General features: G+C 43.2%; 1 protein-coding gene across 1 annotated transcript in view; it reads right to left on the reverse strand.

Moving 5' to 3' along the window:
- Positions 1-10,580, reverse strand: part of MYH9 (myosin heavy chain 9) — a 90,131-nt gene extending 79,551 nt beyond the window's left edge. Inside the window, exon 1 of the mRNA XM_042467241.1 lies at positions 10,398-10,580. The gene's annotated coding sequence lies outside the window, so the exon portion shown is untranslated. The remainder of the gene's footprint in view (positions 1-10,397) is intronic.
- Positions 10,581-10,927: the final 347 nt, after the last annotated feature.

Genomic DNA, 10,927 nt, shown 5'->3' on the forward strand with positions numbered 1-10,927 from the left:
AAACTGCATTAGGAAGGCTGAGAACTACTGCTCTAGACTGTAAAATCCACAACCTTCTTGCTTCAGCAATGAAATAAAACTAAAATGCCTTGTCTGTGTTAACTATCTTAAGTCTCGACTTTAACATGCTCTACAATACTGGGAATAAGCTCTACAGCATAGTGCAGAAAATATAGCATCACGCTCCTCAAAGGAATTTCACAGTTGTAAGGAACAGGAAAAATGGCTCAATTACTAAGCTACTTAGGATGACTACATTCCCAAGCCGACTAAAACTTCAAAACATACTTTCAAACGTGTTAGTTACTAAAGTTATGTCTCTCCCTAATGTGAGTAACAGTCCCTCAGGGCCCCTTGGTGATGACTGGCCAACAGTTATTGGGATTTAAGCAAGGAGTTGCTCAACATATATAAATAATGAAGAAGAAAGTACACAGAGATCAAAGAGGTCAAACCCTTCCTTGATTTAGTTTCCCTGCAGCTCTTCTCCCCAAATATTTTCCCCAGCCAAAGTCACCTAGCAAAGTCTTCAGAGAAGTACTGCCCAACCTTTGCCTCTGTCTCTACATGGTTTATACTGAATGACTAGTATCACATAGAACTTGAACATCAACCAAGAAACAAACAGGAAACTGCTGTCACATTTGACAAAGGAAAGCTCTGATTTCAGCCCATCAACCAAGGAAACAGTTCATTTGTCTAGAATCAATGTTTCCTATTAAGACCCAATTTGTTTACTTATGGTAAAAACATAATGCTAGCACACTTAAGTAACACTTGCATCTCAAGATGAACTTTATTTTACAATTACAACCATCACTAAGACTTCTTTCTTTTGCCTTTGTTTCAATTCAATCTTTTAAAATTGTCTCTAAAATAGTACATTTCATTAACTCAGTTTACTGAAACTGAGTACCGTAGATCAGAATGCGATTAGTATTAGTGCAATATACTACTGGTAGTACTTTTTCCAGAGACACACAGCAATGGCAGGGAAAGGTAGGGAAAATTTGATGGCTTCAGGAAGCCTATTTCTGTAATGTCTTCCTTCATGGCTGCTGTCTGTGCCCATGGCCTTTTCCCTCCTGCCATCACTGACTAAACTGGCATAGTTACACTGCCATTCTGCATTAAAAGGATTCCCATCTTAATCTAATAGATTCCAGGGCAGTGAACACATATAAATAATATGTTTGTACCACAAAACATTATGAAGTACAATAAAACCACAGCATAACAACTTTATGAAGTAGCAGCTATAAAACAACAGGCTTTCATCATTACACAACTTAAAATAGCTGACAAATAAAGGACTATAACAGGATTGATTTAGACACAGAAACAATTTGGGGTGGAGACTTCCATAAATGGGGCATCACCAGAGAAAAAATCTGCTTTGTTATGACACAGCACACTTCTATAAGGATGGCACTTGCAGATGAACTACGTAAGATGCTTCCTTAGAACATTAGCAAGTTTAGCAGGGTTTTCAGCCATTGGAATCCCTTAGTTAGCCTTAGCTAACTGATAACACATGCCCAAAAGGCATATCAACAGCCCATTTAATTGGCTTTCCTCACAGCATAGTACCACATTATTATTATTATTATTATTATTATTATTATTATTATTATTATTATCCTTTATTTATGAAGCACTGTAAATTTACACAGCGCTGTACATGCAATCTTGCAATCTTTTTAGTTAGATGGTTCCCTGCCCTCGGGCTTACAATCTAAAAAGACATGACACAGAAGGAGAAGGGAGTGGTGGAGGGAAAGGGTAAGAGGTCCAGCAGTTCCTCTCTACCTCCGAGGCCTGGACCAAGGCAGATGGACTGGAGGGAGGGATTGGCTTCATAATGGATGGTTAATCTTCTTCCAGGGAAAATACATACTCTCAAGTAGGATAATACATATACAGTATATAGCAATACAGGAAATGGTTTGATAAACAGGCACCAAAAGAACATCAAATAGTAAGCGACAATTATGCAATGCCTTGGAAGGCTTCTCTGAACAGGATGGTTATCAACTCCGTTTTGAAGCTGGTTAAAAAAGTGATGGCTCTTGCTTGTGGGGGAAGAAGGTTCCAGGAGTGAGGGGCAGTGAGTGAAAAGGGGCAAATCCGGGAAGGGGCAGAGGAAATCCTGGGCTGAGACAGCAGACCTTGACTACCAGAACGGAGGGCCCGAGTGGGAAGGTGAGAAGAAAGAAGGTCTGATAAGTAAGGAGGGGCCAGTCCATGGAGGGCTTTAAATGTCGACAGCAGGAGCTTATACTGAATGCGGAAAGGGAGAGGGAGCCAGTGAAGGGATGCCAACACAGGAGAGATGTGGTCAGAGCGGTGGGTGGAAGTGATAATGCATGCAGCTGAATGCTGAACAGAGATTAAAGGACGGAGGTGAGAAAGAGGAAGCCCAGCCAGGAGGATGTTACAGTAATCAAGTCGTGAGATAATTAAGGCATGGACCAGGATCTTGGCAGTAGAGGCAGTATCACATGCCTTGATCAGACTTAGAAAACAAAATAAGCAACTTGCAAATTCTATGATGTCCTTAAAATAGGTAGAAGAAGCATCATTTGTAAGATACTAAGCTTAAAGAAAGGATGAGGCCTAGCCATATGCTTTGGAGCAAATGTAGCTCTGTCATGATCCTGCAACGATGTTACATAGATGAATAGCACTGAGGTTACATTCTAAAGATGTCTGTCTCTGTAACTTACCATAAAAGAGGTGGGTAACCTGATGCTCTCTGGATGTTGGTGGATTCCAACTCACATCATCGGCAATCAGCAAGGCCAATGACCAGAGAAAATAATTCAAGAACATTTGAAGGCTACAAGTTGCCACCCTTGCCATAAAATAGTTAGCTACTCATTTCTATACAATTTTGCAACAGAAAAGCCATATATATCTTGTGGAAAGTAAGGTTACCTTCGATTCATCATCCCAAGCAACGCTGGAGAAAATTTACTACTATTTTGTGTGTATGCCTACGCATGTATACCTTCAAGTCACCTGTCAACTTATGATGAGCCCATGAATTTTTCACACTGTTTCCTTTAGAAAGGAATACTGTACTCAGAAGAGGTTTTGCCAGTTTCATGATCCTCTCAAATATAGCTACAGCACCTAGTATTTGTTGGTGGATCTCATCTAAGGACTCACCAGGGCTGGCCCTGCTTTGCTTACAGGATCTGGTACCTTTAGGATATTTAGCTATTAGCAGTTCCACCTCCAGACATATGAGCTACTCACACCAAACAGACATCAGAGAAGACACACATCACACAAAAGTAGTCATTGGTATATAAACAACATACCTATATCTTCCCCAACCTGGTGCCCTCTCCAGATATTTTGGGCTAGAACTGTGATTAATAGTTAAGAATGATGAGAGAAGAAAAAAGGCTGATCTAGGCTATTTATCCTTCTTATGCCATAAACAGGAAAAATCACCTTGTTATGAGCCATAAGTCAAAACTGACTTGGAGGCATGCACACAACAACAACAACAAGAAGAGTTGTATCTGTAAAAACAGCATCCTCTTACAGGAGATCTACACTGCTCTCTATTCAAGTGACAAAGTTATATAAGGAGTTACTACATTATCTGAACTATTCCTTCATAAGAAATAAATTGTTTTACAGGATGGGCCCAGATATTTTATCCATAGTTCCAATGGGAGATTTTATTCCAATCAGGCACAGATAGAGGAGACTCAAATTTCTACTCATATATATAGTCAGACACTAAAAGTTGGGTTTGAGAAAAGATCAAGAATCATAAGGCATATTTCCTCACATATTAGAATTAAGTCACACTGAAAGCATGTGACAGAGTACCTGCAATCATTTCTGTCTTGCAGAAACTGATAAAAATAAGTCCCATGAAACATTTCCCCACTTACCAGTGCATTTCCCAAAAGGCCGGTATACTGGCAGGTGCAAAACACACACTCCAAAGAGAAATATTTGCATTATTCTGCTCTGGCAACCTCCAAGTACTCCAAACAATAACACAGTTTTGGGCAAGCACTGCTCTCTATAACAAGAGGCCAAGACACTCCCCTTCAATGCCAGCTTCTAGTCAAATATGTTTTTCATCTTATAAAGATTACTGTAATTTGCAAAGGGAGAGAGAGAGATATAGTGTTTGGAATACAAATGGGTATAAGTACAGCATCCACCCATGCTGGGGGCTTTAAGCACCCTCTCCAAGCAGAAGCATGGTCATGCCCCCAAGGCCCATAGTGCCAAGTCAAGGTCTCTTTCATGTAGCACCACATAAGGCACACTAGACTGTTTCCAAAAGAAAGTCTAGCATCCCTACCGCACAAGCTGAACAACTTTTCATTTGTTCACTGCAGGCTTTTGGGAGAACTGACTGTGGACTATACTTTCTACCAGGCATGCAGTTATTAAGATAATGCATCAGTAAAGCCACAAAGTTCATCAAGCTATACTCCTATGAGAAGTATCCACTTCAGATTTGGTTCTCTGCAATAAATACGTGAACACTTTAACAGTCAAGTAACTCAAGTAGTACATGTTGGAGGGGGAAGAGATCCAGCATGCTTTCCAGACTATGTCTTCAACAACACTTGTAACAGTACTATACAATATTAAAATCTCCAAGTGTTTCTCTTAACTGAAGAGTCCTGTGACTTTCAAGGGAGTCACATTTGAAATTAAAATGAGCTCCTTACATGGCAGGCAAATGGAAAGAAAGGGTGTTACATGCACAGGGAAAACTGAAACATTACAGAAGTATATACCAAAATTAGACTTCCATAACTATGTTGAGAATTTATTTGCTCCTGTCTCTTCACATCCATCCTTATATTAAAGTCAAAATACCAGGACTAACAGTGGTCCATGAAAAACAGTAATTTTGGGGGCGGGGGGTAGTAGTTCCACAGCTACTAACAATTAGTACAGTAAATTAAGCAAGGTTTGCATATTGTGCAAAAAGGGTATCTTTAGAGACAGTAGAAAATTTATCTTAAGTGGAAATGCTTGTACACTCACGACATGCTTCTTGGTTTCAAATTAACTCTCTTTTTAAAAAAAGAAATGCAGGCAGGGATTGTATCAGTAGCTTCTGCTCTTCTGGTTTAAACAAAAAACAATATTACATTTTTATTCCAAGTGATAAAGTTTCTAGGGTGAAGCACAACTCTATGTGTGTTTTCCCCAAACCCAAATGTTTTAGCAAGAATGATTCAAACAACTATTTTAATGCCCTCAATCATAAATTTGGGCATGCATAACTTGTATTGTAAATGTTTCAATACCATTTCTAGGGCTTCAGAAAGTAGGCTGACATCAAGATACTAGCTGCATCGACATGGGCACATAGTGAAGTATTAACACCTGTCTGGTGACCTCTATTTATTACCTACCATTAGCAAGAAAGATGTCTCACTAATATCCCAGTGACAGAGTAACACAGTCATCATTGTGAACCCCTGTAAGTTGACAGGACACTTGAGGGCCCCCCCGCCCCCCTGCCTCCGTGTCTCTGTCTCTATATATATATAGACACACACACACAGACACAGAGCATCTAAACATAGGCTTTGTATTGTCCCTCATCAACCAAAAGATTAAGGCGTGCCTAAGGATCTTATATATCTATAGTACTACCTTGACTCAGAAAAAGTAGCAGCAAGGAGGTAGCATGTAACTAAAAACATGTCAGGTCATATCAGCCATCAGTATATATGAGCAACTCCAATCCCAGGCTAATTATGTTGGCTTTACAAACTGTTTACTCAAAAATTTGGTGAAACTTCCCCAATTATTTAATTTTTGTTGAATATGCAAGTACTGTGCCATAGTTCCGGACAGCAAAAGCAAGTACATGAGTCAGACAGTATTAGCCTATGCAGCCATTTTCACTAGAGTGGCAAAGATAAGTAACTACAGCCATTTTTCACCTGGTGAGTAAGTCAGAACATATCTTTGTACAAGCAGTAACTGATTACGCAGTTGTTACTTTGGAGTCAGTTGCGTCACACCTATGCTTAAGGGGAGAAACCGCATTTTTAAAAAGAAGAGTTACAGAAGTAAGTTAATCCAAGAAGCAACATTTACAAACTAGTCTCTCCTGCAACAAGAAGGGCAGATGCTTCTAGCCTTTAACCACAATATCCTTTTCCGCATATAATTCACAGAGCAGCTTCGGCAAAACTGTTCAGGTGCAACTACCAGTTTACTGAGGCAGTGCGGAAGAGAATTATCTGAGAAAGAAACACAATTATATAAATACAAGGTCTCTTTGTAGTCAGCTCAGTTGTCATATTTTACAGATTCAAGACACTCCTGTTTTATTTGTCAGCAGCACACAAGTATGATGCACAAAACCCTAAAAATCCTAAATGCATTTTGGATACCACATTTCTAAGAGATGCTGGCAAGACAGTCCTGTGTATTAAGAAATACAATTATCCTTACAAGGATGATGTCACTATCAACAGGCTTGTAAACAAACTTCTAAAGATTCAGAAAGGAAACGCATGTTGAAGCATAGAACAAAAGAAGTAGACAATGACGAAAAAGGTAACGGGCGCTGGCCTCTCCTTTTCAAGAATTAAGTCTTGATATGAACAAGGGATTACACTGAACAGAAATGGGATGGCAATTGTGGAGACATGGCTCCTACAGGCTGAGTTATTGTTGTGTGTCTTCAAGTTGTTTCTGACTTATGACAACCTGAAGGCAAAGATATCATGGGGATGTTTTTGGCAAGATTTCTTAAGAGGTGGTTTGCCACTGTCTTCCTCTGAGGATGAGAGTGTTATTTGTTCAAGGCCACGCAGTGGGGTTTCCATGGCCGAGTGGGGATGCAAACCTGGGTCCCCCAGAGTCCTAGTCTAACCCACAAACATGCTGGCTCTCAGCCCATTGTGAGAATAAGAAGGAAATCTCTTAGCATTCTAGCCATCAATACTGCTGGCCCAGATTTTAAACATTAGAGCAACAACCCTCAACCAAAACAAGGAATCCACACTTGCTTTAATTATAAAAAGCAACAGTTCAATATGAATATTCTAGAAGTAACAGGCCCCAAGAGATAGTGTGGTGTAGTGGTTTGAGTGTTGGACTACAACTCTGGAGACCAGGGTTTGATTCCCAACTCAGCCATGGAGACCCACTGGTTGACCTTGAGCAAGTCACACGCTCTCGGCCTCAGGGAAAGGCAACAGCAAACCTCCTCTGAATCAACCTTGCCAAGAAAACCCCATGATACGGTCACCTTAAGAGTCGCCACAAGTCAGAAACAACTTGAAGGCACCCAACAACAGGTCCCAAATAGTATTCCATTTTCTATATTTTCTTTTAGGACAGTGATTCCTAGCCGCCTTGAGTCCCAGTTTTGGGGAAAGAGTAGGATAATAATAATAATAATAATAATAATAATAATGCCCAAACTTTGGTCCTTCAAGTTTTGGGATTTCCAACTCCCAGAAGCCTCAGCCAGCTTGACCAACAGTCATGGATTCTGGAAGGTGAAGTCCAAAACACCTGCGGAACCAAAGTTTGGGAACCACTATTTTAGGAGCAGAGAACTAACAAAACAGCACTCCTCTGTCGAACTTCCATTCTTTTCAATTGGTGAAAAGAACTGAACAAGGTGCCCATGCCCAGCAGACAACTCTGGAGCTGCCTAGCTAAGCTTGCATCACCCTGCCTGATGAGATGAGCACCTGGCTGAGCAATGGCAGTGGCATCCAGCCTCAGAAATGAGAGTGAAAGCTAACTGGAGAAAGAGAGAGAGAGAATGAATTTGGTCTGGTTTGATCATGGGATGACAGCTGCAGGATCCATCCTTGCAAGCTTGGTCTTGCCCCGTCCCTCCCTCCTTCCTCTCTTGGCTGAGTCTCAGGCAGAGCCAACTGAATGAGGAAGTCGAGCTCCGCAGGCGGAAGCCAAGCCCACTGCAATGTCTACTGCAACCAGACTGTCAGCCCATGACTCAGGCGGCAGCCCCAACAGCTGCCAAGCGGTCTCTGCCCGTTACTTGCCAGGGAGCAGCAGCTTTTAAAATATATGTAATTCCCAAACACTGATTCTCCAGGTGTTCTGGACTTCTACTCCCAGCATTCCTGAATATTGGCCAAGGTAACTGGGGATTTGGGGAACTGAAGTCCAAAACACCTGGAGGACCAAAGTTTGGGAATCACTGGTACACACAGTCCCAAACAAACTGTGGAAATAATCCAGTTTGGGACCACTTTAACTGCCCTGGCTCAGTGCTAGGGAATCCTGGGAATTAAAAGTTTGTTGTGGCACCAGAGCTCTCTGACAGAAAAGATTCAATGTCTCAGAAAACTACAGTTCCCAAAATTCCCCAGCCCTGAGCCAAGGCAGTTAAAGTGGGATTGTTTCTGCAGTGTGTTTTGGACCTAAATCTAGGAGGATTAGAGAACGCTCTTCACCTGGAAGGTTGGGGAGAGAGACCCCATTGCAATGGAGGCGTGGTTGTGAGAAGAGAAAACAGGCATAACCAGTTGCAAGGGAAGTACAACCACCTCCAAAGCCCACCAAATACTGATACCTTTATGGGGCCAACCAAAAAGCACATAATACACAAGGCAAGCTTTCAAAGCTCCACTGGCTTCTCCTTCAGGCATTGAAAAAATCATACAGGAAGGGGAAAAAAATATGATGTTAGCTCATCAACCTGCATTTTACCAAGATGTAGCTGTTCTCACCTCAAGTGGTGTGGAGACTCAAAAGCTTATGTATTTTGTGCATTTTAGGTGGCCCCCATAAAGATATCACCATTCTGTGGATTTGGGATGTTATTGTACTTTGCAACATGTCTACCCCTGGATAAGTTTTCTACTTGCAACCCAAAGGGAGACACTCAGTATCGCCCAAGAAGCAGGGAGGAGGAGAGCAGGGTGGCCAGGCATCCTCCTTTTCCAGGACATGTCCTACATTGCAACCTCCTGCCCAGGAGGGATTCCAAAAGGTCCTCTGTTCTGAGCATGAGTTCGAAGCATGAACTTACATTTATATTAAGTGTTTTTAGCTTTTATTTGATCACGTCCTCCATTTTTCTTGAATGCCCTCCATTAAGCGCTGCCTCATCCTCCTTTGCGGTGAGGATATCTGGTCACTCTGGGCAGGATGCTCCCCATGCAGAGATATAAAAGCTGAAATATAAGAAGGCGGTGCCTCCCTCCAAAAGGCCCCATGGGCAGCCCCTCTCCAGGGTGACCAGACTCATCCTACTTTTCCAGGGCATGTCCTACATTTTCAACTTCCTGCCAAGGAGGAATTCCAAGAGGTCCTCCATTTTGAGCATGACCAAGAAGCATCAATGTATACAAATGTCCTTTAGCCTTTCTTTGGCCACGTCCTTCGTTTTTCTGGAATGTCCTCCATTTTCTGTGGGGCCTTGTCCTCCTTTGCAGGTATAGCAACTGGTCAGCCTGGAGGAAGGTCAAGGGATCAGCTCCTTTTGCTCTCAAGGAAGAGAAAGGCTAAGATCTGAGACCTTCCCTGCAGGGTTGTTGTTCCTTTGGAAAGGGAAGGAGGGAGCAGAGGAAAAGGGGGGAAGAGATAAGAGAAAAGGTTCACCTGGAAATGGAAGGATGAAAGGCGGCGCCTCCCTCCAAAATGGTGGCCCCTCCCCAGGAGTGACCAGGCGTCCTCCTTTTCCAGGACACGTCCTCCATCCCAAAAAGTCCTCCATGTTGGAGCATGACTAAGAAGCATGTGTCTGCATTCATTATGAGTGTTTTTAAAAATTATTGTTTGGCCATGCCCTCCATTTTTAAGGGAATGCCCTCCATTTTAAGGCTATGACATCTAGTCACTCTGCCCGACGTCCTCCTTTTTGTCCAGGACCTGTCCTACATTTCCACCCCTTTCCTGTCTAGGAGGAATTCCAAAGAAAAGGTCCTCATTTTGGAGCATGACTAAGAAGCATGCATTTGCATTTATTATGAATGTTTTTAAAGCTTTTTATATGTGGCCATGCCCTCCATTTTTAAGGGAATGTCCAGGACCTGTCCTACATTCCCAGCCTTTGCTGTCTAGGAGGAATACCAAGAAGTCCTCCATTTTGGAGCAGGAAGCATGCATTTTATCTTTATATGAATGGGTTGCATGTCTTTTTTAAAAGCTTTTCTTGAGCCACGTCCTCCATTTTGCGGTGCCTGGTCCTCCATGGCGGGGAAGGCACCCTGAAAGCGTCCTCCATTTGATCTTTGTAAAAGCTCCATTTGAAAGAAAGAAAGAAAGAAAGATTCTGGAAGTTAAACCACACCCGACCGCCTCCTCAGGAACCTCAACCCGCCGGCGCCAAACTGAAAGCCAACCGTCATCTTATTCGTTTCCCGTCCCCGCCCGCACTAGACCCGGCCTGGACTTAGTACCTGAGTCCGGACTCAGGAGGAAAAAGCCTCCGCCTCCGCCTCCTCCGCGGCTCGCGTTCCTCGCGGTGAGAGGACTAGGCTCGGCAACCGACACCTTCCTGGAGAGTCCCAGCTCCAACGCCTCTCACTCACCGGCAACAGCGAGGTTTCAAGCCGGGAGGGAGCGGCCGCGGCTAAGGCTCGGAACACCCACTCGCATTACTGTCAGCCTATAGGAGCGCGAGTTGCCCTTGATTGACGTCCCGCGTCTGCCAATAGCGACGCATGCGGAGGGCGGTGCTTGCATAAGGAGGCGGCCCAAGACTTTTGCCTTTTTTTAATCTCCTCAACGGACGCTCTGCCGTGAGCCCGCCTCCTCTTCCTCCTCTCCGCCAATGGGCAACCACCCAGGGAGGAGGGAAGATTGACGTGCGCGGCGACCAATAGGAGCGTGCAAGACGGGCAGGGCCGGTTGTAGGCCTCACTCTGGGCCATTTCAGGGGAAGACTGAGGCGGGGCCGGGTGCGGCCTTTGGGTGGGAAGGAAGGAAG

Source organism: Sceloporus undulatus, chromosome 5 (assembly GCF_019175285.1).
Source record: "Sceloporus undulatus isolate JIND9_A2432 ecotype Alabama chromosome 5, SceUnd_v1.1, whole genome shotgun sequence".
NCBI lineage: Eukaryota > Metazoa > Chordata > Lepidosauria > Squamata > Phrynosomatidae > Sceloporus > Sceloporus undulatus.